Source organism: Nerophis lumbriciformis, linkage group LG01 (genome assembly GCF_033978685.3).
Source record: "Nerophis lumbriciformis linkage group LG01, RoL_Nlum_v2.1, whole genome shotgun sequence".
NCBI classification, from domain to species: Eukaryota; Metazoa; Chordata; class Actinopteri; order Syngnathiformes; family Syngnathidae; genus Nerophis; species Nerophis lumbriciformis.
This window is the reverse complement of record NC_084548.2, coordinates 67505001-67522395: the sequence shown is the minus strand read 5'-3', so window position 1 is coordinate 67522395 and position 17395 is coordinate 67505001. Positions and strand designations below refer to the sequence as shown.

Here is a 17395-nt window from a genome sequence, read left to right as displayed (position 1 = left end):
TATATATATACCGGTATATATATATATATATATATATATATAAATATATAAGAAATACTTGACGTTCAGTGAATTCTAGCTATATATATATATATATATATATATATATATATATATATATATATATAAGAAATACTTGACGTTCAGTGAATTCTAGCTATATATATATATATATATATATATATTCATTTATTTACACATATACACACACATAACACTCATCTACTCATTGTTGAGTTAAGGGTTGAATTGTCCATCCTTGTTCTATTCTCTGTCACTATTTTTCAAACCATGCTGAACACCCTCTCTGATGGTGCATTGCTGTGTGGCACTCACAAAAGTGCTTTCATCAAATGCACTAGATGGCAGTATTGTCCTGTTTAAGAGTGTCACAACATTGCTGTTTACGGCAGACGAACTGCTTTACGGTATACAAAAAAGTGACTGCTGTTGTTGTGTGTTGTTGCCACGCTGGGAGGACGTTAATGAAACTGCCTAACAATAAACCCACATAAGAAACCAAGAACTCGCCCTCCATCATTCTATAGTTATAACGTGATTGGGCAGGTACGCTTTCTTATATTTTGGAGGACCTGAGTCCACCTGAATTTCGGGAGAAAATTTGTCCCGGGAGGTTTTCGGGAGAGGCGCTGAATTTCGGGAGTCTCCCGGAAAATCCGGGAGGGTTGGCAAGTATGCACTATGATCAGTATTCTTCACATATGACATATATGCAGTGATGGGCCAGCAAAAACAACAATTTAGCTGTTTGGCCATAATATCCAGAAATATATGGACATCTGGAAGGAAAGGACACACACGTGCGGATGTTGTTTCTGGACTTCAGCTCGGCATTCAACGCCATCATCCCGCAGCACTTGGTGAGCAAACTGGCCTCCCTTGGATTCAGTACCTCCCTATGCAACTGGCTGCTTGACTTCCTCACAGACAGACCCCAATCTGTGAGAGTGGGCGACAACACCTCCAGTGCCATCTCCCTGAGCACCGGCTCCCCCCAGGGCTGCGTCCTGAGTCCACTGCTGTTCACGTTGATGACCCATGACTGCTGCGCCAGGTCCACTACTAACCACATTGTGAAGTATGCGGACGACATGACAGTAGTGGGCCTCATCCGTGACAACAACGACATGGACTTCAGGGAGGAGGTGAAACATCTGGTTGACTGGTGCAGAACCAACAACATGGTCCTGAACGTCGACAAGACCAAGGAGATCATCGTTGACTTCAGGAAGCACCAGTCCAGCCACGCTCCACTCTACATCAATGGCACAGCAGTGGAGATGGTAAGCAGCACCAATCCCCTGGGGGTGCAGATAACTGACAATATGACCTGGTCCCTACACACCGGAGTTCTTGTAAAAAGAGCTCAGCAGCGCATGAACTTTTTGCATCAGATGGAAAGAGCAAAGCTCCCTCCCCCCGTTCTCACCACGTTCTACAGAGGCACTATAGAGAGCCTGCTGACCAACTGCAATATGATGGCAGTCACACATAAGAGATAGGTGTAGACTGCATATCAAATCAAATCAAATCAACTTTATTTATAAAGCACATTTAAAATTTACCACAGGGGTAGCCAAAGTGCTGTACAATGGGCAGGTTAAAAGATAATACGAGTACCGAGCAAACACAACACAACACAAACAGAACACGATAAAAAATATATAAATAAAATAGAATAAATAAAAACATAAAAACAGGTTCACAGCAGGTGTATTATGGGGCGCCATTGCAGGATGGATATCACTCAGTGTTAAAAGCCATGGAATAAAAGTATGTTTTTAAGAGAGATTTAAAAACAGGAAGAGAGGAGGCTTGTCTAATACTCAGAGGTAGGTCGTTCCAGAGCTTGGGAGCAGCAACGGCGAAAGCTCTGTCACCTCTAAGCTTCAGCCTTGTGTCAGGGACCGTCAACAGCAGCTGATCGGCTGATCTTAAGGATTGGGTGGGGCAGTAAGGCTGAAGGAGGTCTCAAGTAAACAACACTATCATTTTAAATGTTCCATTAAAAATATAGAACATTAGACACGGCGCTCAAAAATCGATCAAAATGTTTTAGTACGTCTTTGGTAAGCTATGAAGCCGCACCGCTTGATGGATTGTACTGTGCTTCAACATACGAGTATTATTATGGTGTGTGTATAAGGTAAGACATATTATCTGGCGTTTTGTTTCGCAATATTATGCAAAAGCAACTTTTCTTACCTTCTGGTACCTGCTGATCTGTATTTTGAATCTGCATAAGTCCTGATATTTGTGCGCATTCGCCTTTGTAGTCGATGAGTCTTACTAAGTACTGGTAAACTCGCCATGAAAGCGCTAAAACATACCGGTATAGTGAGTTTACATTATTTACCCAAGGTACTTTAGTTATTAGAGAGTTCCGGTCGGACGGTTTGTCACAGGACACATTTCCGGCGTTGTTATTGGACGGGTGAGCCACGGATGAGGAGATGCTGCTCCGTTAGCTCCAACCTTTATGATTGATTGATTGAAACTTTTATTAGTAGATTGCACAGTACAGTACATATTCCGTACAATTGACCACTACATGGTAACACCCCAATAAGTTTTTCAACTTGTTTAAGTCGGGGTCATTCATGATACAGATATATACTATCATCACATCACACAAGTTAATCATCAGAGTATATACATTGAATTATTTACATTATTTACAATCCAGGGTGTGGGATGTGGACGGGGGGGTTAGGTTTGGTTGATATCAACACTTCAGTCATCAACAATTGCATCATCAGAGAAATGGACATTGAAACAGTGTAGGTCTGACTTGGTAGGATATGTACAGCAAGTAGTGGACATAGAGAGAGAGATCAGAAAGCATAAGAATAAGTATCTACATTTGATTATTTACATTTGATTATTTACAATCCGGGGAGGAGGGATGTGGAAGGGGGAGGGTGTTAGTTTAGGGTTGAAGTTGCCTGTAGGTGTTCTTTCAGTGCAGTTTTGAAGTAGGATAGAGATGCCCTTTCTTTTACACCTGTTGGGAGTGCATTCCACATTGATGTGGCATAGAAGGAGAATGAGTTAAGACCTTTGTTAGATCGGAATCTGGGTTTAACGTGGTTAGTGGAGCTCCCCCTGGTGTTGTGGTTATGGCGGTCATTTACGTTAAGGAAGTAGTTTGACATGTACTTCGATATCAGGGAGGTGTAGCGGATTTTATAGACCAGGCTCAGTGCAAGTTGTTTTACTCTGTCCTCCACCCTGAGCCAGCCCACTTTGGAGAGGTGGGTAGGAGTGAGGTGTGATCTGGGGTGGAGGTCTAGAAGTAATCTGACTAGCTTGTGCTGGGATGTTTGGAGTCTAGATTTGACACTTCCTCCACTCCCGTCCTTGCACGCTACACCGCTACAACAAAGTTGACGGAGAAAAGACGCTGCCGAAGGTGAGCCACGTAAATACGACCGCCCACAAAATGGCGCATCCTGAAGCGACTGTCAGAAAGCGGCTTGAAGATGATCTGTAAAACATCACCTATGCAACATTTTGACCAAAGAACTACCATTACATGTTATGTAGACCACAAGGAAGTCTTTTACATTTAGAAAAAAATAAATAATAATATGACTTCTTTAATGCGTCCTATAATCTGGTGCGCCTTTTGTATGAAAATAGACCTGATTAGACCCTCTCATTGGCAGTGTGCCTTATAATGCGGTGCGCCCTATGGTCCGGAAAATACGGACAGACCCACTGGAAACACCCAAACTATAGAAGAGAATCCCAACTGGACTGTTGAGATTGTCCTAGTTCTCTTTCATCTGAGCTGGCATTATCAGTTCATGCCCACAGACTTTTTAAATAGGGCAGCTGTAGTCTGAGAGGATGGTGCATGATGATGCGTCTAAAGGTCAACGGTTTTGCTCTATCATTTGCTCTCCATCAGTGTGAGAATGGGTGAATGTGATGTATAATGCGAAGCGCTTTGGGTATCATTCCAGGACTAATAAAGCGCTGTATAAATACAGGCCATTTACCATATTGTGGTGCAAAACAACAGCTGTTAAAGGGGAACATTATCACAATTTCAGAAGGGTTAAAACCATTAAAAATCAGTTCCCAGTGGCTTATTTTATTTTTCGAAGTTTTTTTGAAAATTTTACCCATCACGCAATATCCCTAAAAAAAACTTCAAAGTGCCTGATTTTAACCATCATTATATACACACGTCCATTTTCCTGTGACGTCACATAGTGAAGCCAACACAAACAAACATGGCGGATAGAACAGCAAGCTATAGCGACATTAGCTCGGATTCAGACTCGGATTTCAGCGGCTTAAGCGATTCAACAGATTACGCATGTATTGAAACGGATGGTTGTAGTGTGGAGACAGGTAGGGAAAACGAAATTGAAGAAGAAACTGAAGCTATTGAGTTATATCGGTTTGAACCGTATGCAAGCGAAACCGACGAAAACGACACGACAGCCAGCGACACGGGAGAAAGCGAGGACGAATTCGGCGATCGCCTTCTAACCAACGATTGGTATGTGTTTGTTTGGCATTAAAGGAAACTAACAATTGGGACGGCGTGGCGCAGTAGAAGAATGGCCGTGCGCGACCCGAGGGTCCCTGGTTCAATCCCCACCTAGTACCAACCTCGTCATGTCCGTTGTGTCCTGAGCAAGACACTTCACCCTTGCTCCTGATGGGTGCTGGTTAGCGCCTTGCATGGCAGCTCCCTCCATCAGTGTGTGAATGGGTAAATGTGGAAGTAGTGTCAAAGCGCTTTGAGTACCTTGAAGGTAGAAAAGCGCTATACAAGTACAACCCATTTATCATTTATCATTTAACTATGAACTAGGTTTACAGCATATGAAATACATTTGGCAACAACATGCACTTTGAGAGTGCAGACAGCCCAATTTTCATCAATTAATATATTCTGTAGACATACCCTCATCCGCGCTCTTTTCCTGAAAGCTGATCTGTCCAGTTTTGGAGTTGATGTCAGCAGGCCAGGGAAGCTAGGGTCGATATTCTTCTCTTGATCATCTTCGGTGGCATAAGGGACGGTGTGAGCCAAGACATCCAGGGGGTTTAGCTCGCTCGTCTGCGGGAGCAAACTGCCGCCATTGCTTGCCGTGCTACCGAGGATCCTTTGTCCCTGAATTGCTCACACACTCCAGCAGATTCAATGGGGGTCTGGCGGCAGATTTCTTTGACTTTATCGTTGGAAATGCATCTGCTTTGAGTGTCGCAGGATATCCACACATTCTTGCCATCTCTGTCGTAGCATAGCTTTCGTCGGTAAAGTGTGCGGAACAAACGTCCAATTTCTTGCCACTTTCGCATCTTTGGGCCACTGGTGCAACTTGAATCCGTCCCTGTTCGTGTTGTTACACCCTCCGACAACACACCGACGAGGCATGATGTCTCCAAGGTACGGAAAACAGTCGAAAAAACGGAAAATAACAGAGCTGATTTGACTCGGTGTTTGAGAAAATGGCGGATTGCTTCCCGATGTGACGCCACGTTGTGACGTCATCGCTCCGAGAGCGAATATTAGAAAGGCGTTTAATTCGCCAAAATTCACCCATTTAGAGTTCGGAAATCGGTTAAAAAAATATATGGTCTTTTTTCTGCAACATCAAGGTATATATTGACGCTTACATAGGTCTGGTGATAATGTTCCCCTTTAAGGTGCACAGAAGAGACTTGCGCTAGCTCAACAACATTGTTCGCATTCCATTCAGTTTATCAATGGTCAAGGGGTCACTTGAAACCAAAAAGTGTCTACGTCCTGTTGTTATTTGTAAGAGGATACATTATTGAATCCAGTGGCGGGCCGTACGTTTCCCACCTAGGCCTTCAGTGATGTGCCACTTCAAAAAATAGCTCTCAAAATACCATAATTCATGTCCCCACATGACCACGGCTGGAGAAATACTACACAGAAACACACCAGCGCACACCTGGACAATGAATCACCTCAACAGTGTACAAAAACGGGCTATTTTTCGGCGCATTTAAAGGGGAACATTATCACCAGACCTATGTAAGCGTCAATATATACCTTGATGTTGCAGAAAAAAGACCATATATTTTTTTAACCGATTTCCGATCTCTAAATGGGTGAATTTTGGCGAATTAAACGCCTTTCTATTATTCGCTCTCGGAGCGATGACGTCACATCGGGAAGCAATCCGCCATTTTCTCACTTTCGTCGGTGTGTTGTCGGAGGGTGTAACAACACGAACAGGGACGGATTCAAGTTGCACCAGTGGCCCAAAGATGCGAAAGTGGCAAGAAATTGGACGAAATTTGTTCAAAATACGAGGGTGTGGGGAAAGCCGACGAAATGGTCAGTCGTTTGTTCCGCACACTTTACCGACGAAAGCTATGCTATGACAGAGATGGCAAGAATGTGTGGATATCCTGCGACACTCAAAGCAGATGCATTTCCAACGATAAAGTCAAAGAAATCTGCCGCCAGACCCCCATTGAATCTGCCGGAGTGTGTGAGCAATTCAGGGACAAAGGACCTCGGTAGCACGGCAGGAAATGGCGGCAGTTTGTTCTCGCAGACGAGCGAGCTAAACCCCCTGGATGTCTTGGCTCACACCGTCCCTTATGCCACCGAAGATGATCAAGAGAAGAATATCGACCCTAGCTTCCCTGGCCTGCTGACATCAACTCCAAAACTGGACAGATCAGCTTTCAGGAAAAGAGAGCGCATGAGGGTATGTCTACAGAATATATTAATTGATGAAAACATTATTCATTACTCACGGTTTTATGTAAATTATTATATATAAACTGTGTTTACCAATAATTTAGCTTAAAAACATTTATTTTTTTCAATCATTCGAGTACATTCGGGTAGTCTTGTGTAATGCAGTATTTTGTGTCTATTTAGGTATGGTTAACCTGAGTGCTGAAATCGTGGAAAAATATATGTTCTTAGCGTGCCTGAAATGGGCTGTCTGCACTCTCAAAGTGCATGTTGTTGCCAAATGTATTTCATATGCTGTAAACCTAGTTCATAGTTGTTAGTAATGATCTTATCAGACAGTGTTAAGCCGCTGAAATCCGAGTCTGAATCCGAGCTAATGTCGCTATACCTTGCTGTTTGTTTGTATTGGCATCACTGTGTGACGTCACAGGAAAATGGACGGGTGTATATAACGATGGTTAAAATCAGGCACTTTGAAGCTTTTTTTAGGGATATTGCGTGATGGGTAAAATTTAGAAAAAAACTTCGAAAAATAAAATAAGCCACTGGGAACTGATTTTTAATGGTTTTAACCCTTCTGAAATTGTGATAATGTTCCCCTTTAAAAATTAATTAACGCGCATCAGCAAATTGAAACATATTTTACGTGGTATAGTCGAAATTAAAGTAATTGTAAAAAACATATTAAAAAACTAAAGATATAAAATATTGGAACTCCACAATTTGTAGCACCTATCCGATGCCGTATACGCCAGTGGTACTGCTCATAGTTGGTTGACTCGAGTGGAAGTGGCGGGCAAACCATTTCACCGACGAAAGTGAGAAAATGGCGGATTGCTTCCCGAGAGCGAATACTAGAAAGGCGTTTAATTTGCCAAAATTCACCCATTTAGAGTTCGGAAATCGGTTAAAAAAGTATATGGTCTTTTTTCTGCAACATCAAGGTATATATTGACGCTTACATAGGTCTGGTGATAATGTTCCCCTTTAAGATGCAAACTAACAACCCTTCTGTCCATGCCAACAGCACTCAGGAAAATTGAATTTCCCCTCAACTGCATTGTGTGGCAAAACGATGTCTGTGGAACGACCACTATCAGCCTAAAATCAGTCGTTACACTGAAATCACCCGCATTAGCATTCCATTCCGCATGTAATCGGAAAGCTCACAACTCCTGCAATTTATCGGAGGCAAAATTCTGAAGTGTTTTAGGAACGGTAGAAAGGACAATGTTTGTGGAAGGTAGTTGGTGTTGCTGACCACCTTCTCTGTTCAGGGATGGTTTTTCAACCTTGACGTAGATGTAGATTTTCGAAACATCCGTCTTCCTTGCCCAGACTCTGGACATTTTTGTCCTCAAAAGAATGCCGTTTCTCTTTGAGCTGTTGGAGTCTTAACCCGAACAGTTTTTTGGTTGTTACGTTTCGCCAATAAACAAATCAGAGGAGACCATACACACTTTTGGCGCCAGCATTTGGACTTTGACCGATCTCAATCTATGAGCATGAACTGATGTAACCTGCAGCTCCAATGAAAGAGGACAATCTAAGACAGTTATGATTAGGGATGTCCGATAATGGCTTTTTGCCGATATCCGATAATGTTCAACTCTTTAATTACCGATACTGATATCAACCGATACTGATATATACAGTCGTGGAATTAACACATTATTATTCCTAATTTGGACAACTAGGTATGGTGAAGATAAGGTCCTTTTTAAAAAAAGTAATAAAATAAAATAAGATAAATAAATCAAAAACATTTTCTTGAATAAAAAAGAAAGTAAAACAATATAAAAACAGCTACATAGAAACTAGTAATTAATGTACAATTAACGGTTAAAGGTTAGTACTATTAGTGGACCAGCAGCACGCACAATCATGTGTGCTTACGGACTGTATCCCTTGCAGACTGTATTGATATATATTGATATATAATGTAGGAACCAGAATATTAATAACAGAAAGAAACAACCCTTTTGTGTGAATGAGTGTAAATGGAGGAGGAAGGGTTTTTGGGTTGGTGCACTAATTGTAAGTGTATTATTATAAGTGTATTATGTTGATTTAATAAAAAAAAACCAAAAAAAAACCGATAACGATAATAAAAAAAACGATACCGATAATTTCCGATATTACATTTTAACGCATTTATTGTATATATATATATATATATATATATATATATATATATATATATATATATATACATATATATACATCTATATATATATATATACATATATATATATATATGCATATATGCATATGTATATATAAATATATATAGACACATACATACATATACATATACATATATATATACTGTATATATATATATATCAGTGACGTGCAGTCACTAGATGGAAAGAAAAAAAATGTAAAAAGAAAAATAATTAATTAAATTGTTAAATGTATCCAGTGATTATACTATAAAGTTATTTTCCATTTAACTTCACCAGTTTTAGATTATTTTTATTCAAAATCGCTGAATTTTCACATTTGCAGTTCAAATCCTGAGAAGAGACGGTGCGGTGATCAGCAACCAGTTGAGGCACGTCACTCAGTTGTGCCTCAACATGGATTGCGGACTCGGCTAACTGCTGGCCTGCTGTGCAGTGAGACCGTATTGCTATATGAATTATATTATACATTTCCATAGTTTAGTTAGCTGAGGTATATAATGTACAGTGTATTTTGTCAACGACTATTATGTGTGTAACGTATTTCTTGTGCTGAGCAATCATAAAATTGCTGTGAAGACGCACTGTGTGAGGCTCGCAGTAATCCCGCCTCCTGGTGGTAGAGAATGCACGCCCGCCGTAGAATGCACCCCCTGACGGGAGTGTTATATCAACTAAAGCCCACACTTAAACTTTCCACGTGCAAGATTGAATCTATTTAAAAAAGTTATTTAATAAGAAGCCAAAAAGTGCAAAAACAATAATGTTCGTGTTGGAGGAGTTGTGAATGACTGCAGGGCCACAACATTAGGTACACCTGCAGACTGCAGCACGGATTTCATATTTCATTCATTCACAACTCCTCCAACACGAACATTATTGTTTTTGCACTGTTTGGCTTCTTATTAAATAACTTTTGTAACCTATTTTTATGGGCTTTCTTCTTTGTGATGTTAAGTTCCTGTTATACGCTGTTATACAGTATATGCCTTGAGCTCTTATTTTGAAGGCGCTAAGAGCGGAAGTGATGACACGTTGGAGTGGAGCGGAGGTTTTTGAAAGAAGGTAAATAAAGTGGTCTTCGTGTAAACTGGAGCCTCCGTGTTTGTTATATTGTAGTTTCATACAGTATAGGCAAAATTTATAAACCCTCGGTTACACTTTTTTAAATAGATTCAATCTTGCACGTGGAAAGTTTAAGTGAGGGCTTTAGTTGATATAACACTCTCGTCAGGGGGTGCATTAATCCAGCACAACAGCGGCTCATGGACTTATTTTATAAGTAAAGGTAAGACCATAATAACGTTTTTTTTTATTAAATGTGCTTTTTTGTGTGCTACAGTTTGTATGTGTAAAGTTAAAGTTAAGTTAAAGTACCAATGATTGTCACACACACACTAGGTGTAATGAAATTTGTCCTCTGCATTTGACCCATCCCCTTGATCACCTCCTGTGATGTGAGGGGAGCAGTGGGCAGCAGCGGCGCCGCGCCCGGGAATAATTTTTGGTGATTTAACCCCCAATTCCAACCCTTGATGCTGAGTGCCAAGCAGGGAAGAATGCTGGTATGAGCTTTTAAACATAACCCGTTAACTGCTGCCAATCAAATGGTGAATAAGATACTCTTTAGGGTTAATATGTTTGTAAATCTGACTGTGATGAAGTCAGTGCCTCACCAGCCATCAACCTCACCGCACGTCACTGATATATATATATATATATATATATATATATATATATATATATATATATAAAACCGACACAAGTAAAGTTGAAAATAAAAGTCAAGTCAAATTGCCATATTATTAAAAAATAAGAATTAATGGCCAATTGTTGATTAAGTTTGTTTTCAACAGCAGAGACCAAAGTCCTCTGCCCAAAGAGGACATTTCAACAGGAAGTAGGCACAGGTGTGTTTAACGTAGATACATGGACGAAGAAAGCAAAGTTTGGTGAATTGGAGGAAAGTAACCATTTTGCCACCATGAGGTTCCCAAAAAGCCAAGTTAGGGTGTCAACTTGAAAAGCAACAACTAGCAGGCTTCTTTTTGCCTTTCAGTGTGAGGAGGGTTCGCTCTCTGCTTCAGATTCTGCTGATACCTACCGTCACAGAGGACATTTTGTATGAAAATAATGTTGGCACATGAGAATGTTGGTCAGTGAGGAAGACCACTGTTAGTACAAAGAGGGAAAAGGAGGACGATCCTTCATCTGTTGTGCCAAATCTCCATGGCAACAGACAATCACTTCATTGATAGCGTTTCCGTCTGCTGCCTTTTGTCGCGTTTTGTCTTCCAAAAGCCAGGATTTTGCACCAAGTGCTTCAAGTGACCCAATTCTGGAATAAAGCAGACCGTTTGTTTACTGGTAGGCTCAGAGCTGGAAGAGCTACTGTTGGGTAATGTTCATGTTAAAGGTTAAAGGTCAAGGGGTTAGATAGAGTCAAATTAGGGTTGAAGGTTTGATGTACAGTTGGTGCTTTGTTGAGGGTTAAATTGAAAGTAGGGTCAGGTTTTAGTGGTGAGGAGGATCGAATTAGGTGTTAAAGGACAGTTTGGGTCAAAGGTAGCATTGCATAAATTGTGGCTAAAGTTTCGGTTATGTCTTGTTTTTGAGTTAAACCTAGATTAACAGTTCTTTGTCAGGGTTGAGCATTTCTCTGCGGTGTCAAATCCCCTCACCTTGAATGCCCCGTAGGAGTCCCGCAAGGGTCCATCCCCGGACCAGTCTTCTTTTAGCTCCATGTCAGACCTGGGCACAATACCACCCGTTAAGCTTTTCAATACGTCTCCAAATTATGCTTTTTAAACCTGCGACGTGGAAACTGCAGCAGCCAATATCATGTTCCGATTACCGTAAGCCTCGAGCTGTAAAAAGCATTCCAATATCGGGTGTCAGGCACAGACAAGGAAGTATATTTCTACAACAAAGCTCTGCAGGAAAGTGATAGCAGATCAGATTGTTTACGTCACGTTCATGTTTGTTGCATTTTGCTTGCGTTTTGCTTGACCGATGTGGTCTGGGAAGCAAAAGAGGGGTGACAATGAATGGATGAGGAAAAAAGGACTGGAAGTGAATACATGAGAAGACAGGACTGGAAGTGAATAGATGAGAAGAAAGGACTGAAAATGAATGAATGAGGGGGAAAAAAGGACTGAAAATTAATCCATGACGAAAAAAAAGAAATGGATGAGAACTAAGGACTAAAAATTAGTCAATGGGGGTAAAAAGGTTCAAAATAAATAAATGAATGACAAAAAAAGGACTGAAAATGAATGGATGAGAAAAAGACTGAAAATGAATGGATGAGAAGAAAGGACTGGAAATTAAGGCATGACAAGAAAGGACTGAAAATGAATGGATGAGGAAAAAAGGACTGAAAATGAATGCATGAGAAAAATAGGACTGAAAATGAATGGATGAGAAGAAAGGACTGACAATGAATGGATGAGAACAAAAAGGGCTGAAAGTGAATGGATGAGAAGAAAGGATTGAAAATGAACGGACGAGAAGGAAGGACTGACAATGAATGGATGAGAACAAAAAGGGCTGAAAGTGAATGGATGAGAAGAAAGGATTGAAAATTATTGGATGAGAAGGAAGGACTGAAAATGAATGGATGAAAAGAAAGGACTGACAATGAATGGATGAGAAAAAAGGACTGGAAGTGAATGGATTAGAAAAAAAGACTGAAAATGAATGGATGGAAGAAAGGACTGAAAATGAATGGATGAAAAAAAGGACTGACAATGAATGGATGAGAAAAAAGGACTGGAAGTGAATGGATTAGAAAAAAAGACTGACAATGAATGGATTAGAAGAAAGGACTGACAATGAATGGATAAGGAAAAAAAACTTGAAGTGAATGGATGAGAAGAAAGGACTGAACATGAATGGATGAGAAGAAAGGACTGAAAATGAATGGATGAGAAGAATGGACTGAAAATGGATGGATGAGAAGAAAGGACTGAAAATGATTGGATGAGAATAAAGGACTGAAAATTAATGGATGAGAAGAAAGGACTGAAAATGAATGGATGAGAAGAAAGGACTGGAAGTGATTGGATGAGAAGAAAGGACTGAAAATGAATGGATTAGAAGAAAAGACTGAAAATGAATGGATGGGAAGAAAGGACTGGAAGTGAATGGATGAGAAGAAAGGACTAGAAGTGAATGGGTGAGAAGAAAGGATTGTAAATGAATGGATGAGAAGAAAGGACTGAAAATGAATGGGTGGGAAGAAAGGACTGGAAGTGAATGGTTGAGAAGAAAGGTTTGAAAATTAATGTATGAGAAGGAAGGACTGAAAATGAATGGATGAGAAGAAGGGACTGAAAATGAATGGATGAGAAGAAAGGACTGAAAATGAATGGATGGGAAGAAAGGACTGGAAGTGAATGGATGAGAAGAAAGGATTGAAAATGAATGGATGAGAAGGAAGGACTGAAAATGAATGGATGAGAAGAAGGGACTGAAAATGAACGGATGAGAAAAAAGGATTGAAAATGAATGGCTGAGAAAAAAGACTGAAAATGAATCGATTAGAAGAAAGGACTGAAAATTAATTGATGAGAAGAAAGGACTGAAAATGAATGGATGGGAAGAAAGGACTGGAAGTGAATGGATGAGAAGAAAGGATTCAAAATGAATGGATGAGAAGGAAGGACTGAAAATGAATGGATGAAAAGAAAGGATTGACAATGAATGGATGAGAAAAAAGGACTGGAAGTGAATGGATATAGCCAGGGTCCAGGGGCCGCAGGCCCCGGTAGGTCCAGGACAAAGTCCTGGTGGCGGGTTCCGGCGGGGCAAAGCCCCCCGACGCAAAATGATTATTAGCATTCAGACAGGTTAAAATGTTGCTAAAACCATCACTTTTCTATCAGTCACAGTGACTTTTCAAAACAAAAATATTACAGCAAAAATCATATGGGTTGATTGACATGTTTATTCTGTAAGCTAACTTCAATAGTTTGAAATTATTTTGACAGTTAATGCCAGTTATCCTGTCAACCTTTCACAAGACTTCAATTTGTTAATTGAAAGTATAAACAGTATAAACACTTTTTACAGTAAACAAATGGTAAAACAGTACTAAACAATTCCATTAAAAAAAATTGGTGTCATTATTAACTTTCTGTCCAAGCTTGTATAATCTACTGCCTTGTTCAATTGTAAAAAATATTCTGTGCCTAAAATTCACATTTCTATCACAATTATCATACTGTAAACATGGTAAGCTAACTTCATTAAAATTAATAGTCCTGATAATAGCATGGAATTACAATTCAAATGTAGTTTTTTTGTAAGCCTTTCAAATTAATTCAAAATATGAAAAATTAATGAAAATTAATTTAAGCCATCAGACACTTGAAAAGTGTCACATCACATCTCTAATGTAATCATTTTAACTTTTCAACAGAAATAGCACTGCAAAAATATTAAGGACATACTTCTGTATTTTGGTAGTTATGCTGTCAACATTTAACAAGATTTCTTCAACTTGGACTTGAAAGCATAAATAGTATAAACACTTTTAACAGTATAACAGTACTAAACAATTCCAATAGATAACATTGGTGTCATTACCTTTTTGTGGCTAAAATTCAAAATATCAGATTGATCAAACTGCAAAAATGATATGGTAACTTTATGATAAGTTTACTTCATTAAAATGTAATTCAATAGCATCATAAATAAAACTTTGGCATTTATCACATCCAAAGAATCTGTTTGGGCGACGAAAAACATTGAAAGTTTTCCACTTGTATCGCTAGCAACGGCATTAGACTTGTGTTTTTTTGTCCCAACGTGGTCTTTTACATCGCTAATTCCTCCGTGTCCGATCGAAACATCTTGTCTGCACAAGGTGCAATTCGCGTAGTTTTCACCCTTTTTGGAACGGATAATTATTCCCGGATAGGCTTTTGAATATTCTTCACGGAATGACTGCAGTTTTCTTTTCGGTTTAAGACTCGTTTGCGATTTTTCTCCGGCTGATTCCATGATCGTTCGCTCGTTTGGAAACAATGGCCTCGTGCTTGGCAGCGGTGCTATAAATAGCCTTGCGCATGGCATTCGGAATGGCTCAATAGGAAGTTACGGGAAGCAGTGTCGATTGTCATTGTTGTTACGCGATTTCGTGAATAAAACTTTAAAAAAAAAATTTTTTTTAATTAATGAAAAACCGGCTTCACGGTGGCAGAGGGGTTAGTGCATCTGCCTCACAATACGAAGGTCCTGAGTAGTCTTGGGTTCAATCCCGGGCTCGGGATCTTTCTGTGTGGAGTTTGCATGTCCTCCCCGTGACTGCGTGGGTTCCCTCCGGGTACTCCGGCTTCCTCCCACCTCCAAAGACATGCACCTGGGGATAAGTTGATTGGCAACACTAAATTGGCCCTAGTGTGTGAATGTGAGTGTGAATGTTGTCTGTCTATCTGTGTTGGCCCTGCGATGAGGTGGCGACTTGTCCAGGGTGTACCCCGCCTTCCGCCCGATTGTAGCTGAGATAGGCTCCAGCGCCCCCCGCGACCCCAAAAGGGAATAAGCGGTAGAAAATGGATGGATGGATTAATGAAAAACCGTATTTTTTATCACTGCAACCGTTGATAGGTTGATGAAAACCGTACTAATTACGGGAAAACCGGAGTAGTTGGCAGGTATGGTGGCAGGCGCCTTCTTGTACGCCGTGGCCTGCTGGGGCAGCGGGCTGAGAGCGAGGGACGCAAACAGACTGGACAAGTTGGTGAGAAGGCCAGTAACGTGGTGGGAGTGGAGCTATTCTCTCTGGCGGTGGTGTCAGAGAGGAGAAGTCTAGCATCTTGACAGATGAGAGCGAAGGGATGTATAAGAGCATGGGCAACCTACATGAATGCAAGGCAAGGAATGGCTGTGTCCAAAGGTCCCATGGTGCAGTCTGTAATGCTTTAAAATGTCACTCTTGGTTGGTACAACAGTGCTGCACAACTTACAGGGCCACCCCACCTGTCATTGGAGAGAGAGAACAAAAAAGACAAGTTATGGTTCATGTCTAAACTCTTGGATATATAAGCCTGATGAGAGCCCTTTATATCTGTTTTTTTACACCCTAATATACTCATTTGCAGTATTTCCTCTAGATTTTTTTGTAGCCACGGTGGTCTAAGTTGGTAACCTAGCAACAGTAAGGGGGTCCGGGGGCATGTCCCCACGGAAGAAAAATTTGAAAAATTACCCTTTAAATGGTGACTACTGGTGAGATTTGGGGGGGGGGGGGAATTGTTGAGATTGAGACTTACACAATGAGTGTTATTCTTACAAGAGTAACGTTTTGCCTAGGAGTGTGCATGGACAGCAGGTCTGAGGGGGCTTCAGATAGCTCTGTCAAGTGTACCTAGCTAGCTGCTAGCAACTTTGAATGCAAGCTAGTTAAGCAGCTTTAATGTGGCTGCTTATAAACTGAAGAATAAAATATTAAACTACCACGCAAAGAAAACGCTAACTATAAATTCACAGCTATAAACAATGTTTGGTTGAAGTTAATGAGCTGTTGGAGGTAAGAGCACATTCGAAATGGCGGTCGGCGGGAAAAGTAGTAAACTAAATATAACATTGAACCATGCTTTTGAAAATGTATACATTTAAATCCTGGCAAATACTGACTTTTAACAATATAAATTGTTACTTACATGAGTTCGGTAAAGTGTTTTCCTTGGACTCCGTGAAGAAACGTGTCTGGGCTTGTTCTTCCACAGCTGCATGCAGGTGGGCGGGTCCTGACGTTTTAGGTCTGACATAAACCTTTGAACTGAGTTTTGCTAAATCAATTTATGTTGGAAGTCCAATAAAATTAATTTTATCACATAAAAAAGTAAGTTACGAAAATATTCACACTTTTTACTTATAGATAACTCAAAAACTCTAAAAATAAAAATAAATTGATTTATTGGAATAAATATATTTTTTAAAATAAAGTAGAATAGACAATACCACTGAAAGAGTTTTTACAGTGTAGAAGAAAGGACTGAAAATGAATGGATGAGAAGAAAGGACTGAAAATGAATGGATGAGAAGAAAGGACTGAAAATGAATGGATGAGAAGAAAGGACTGACAATTTGCATGCTAACAGTTAACAAGTGTACTGTACCAAGTTTTATGATTCTGGGGTAAACGGTTGCAAAACTACCTCAAAAATTTAGCATGCTAATTTTTGCATGCTAGCAAGCTAACGTTGGCATGCTATCAGTTAGCATGTGTCACACACCAAGTTATATGACTGTAAGGTGTATGGCTGTCTATCCATCCATTTTCTACCGCGTGTTCCTTTTGTATGGCTGTCTAATTAGAGAAAAATATGTAAAGTTAGCTAAAAAGTTAGCATGTTAATGTTAATATACTAGCATGCTAACATGCTAGTATAGTTAACTGCTAGCATGCTAATGTCAGCATGCTAGCAGTTAACTTGTGTCACATATCAAGTTATATGACTCTAGGGGAAACGGTTGC

At 40.1% G+C, this 17395-nt stretch overlaps 1 long non-coding RNA gene across 1 annotated transcript; it reads right to left on the bottom strand.

Moving 5' to 3' along the window:
- Positions 1–11124: 11124 nt before the first annotated feature.
- Positions 11125–15869, bottom strand: LOC133614392 (uncharacterized). The gene is made up of 3 exons (XR_009816570.2): positions 15778–15869; positions 11592–11661; positions 11125–11248 (listed from the first exon to the last, which is right to left on the bottom strand). It is a non-coding gene; the product is annotated as an uncharacterized lncRNA (long non-coding RNA).
- Between the last annotated feature and the right edge of the window lie 1526 nt (positions 15870–17395).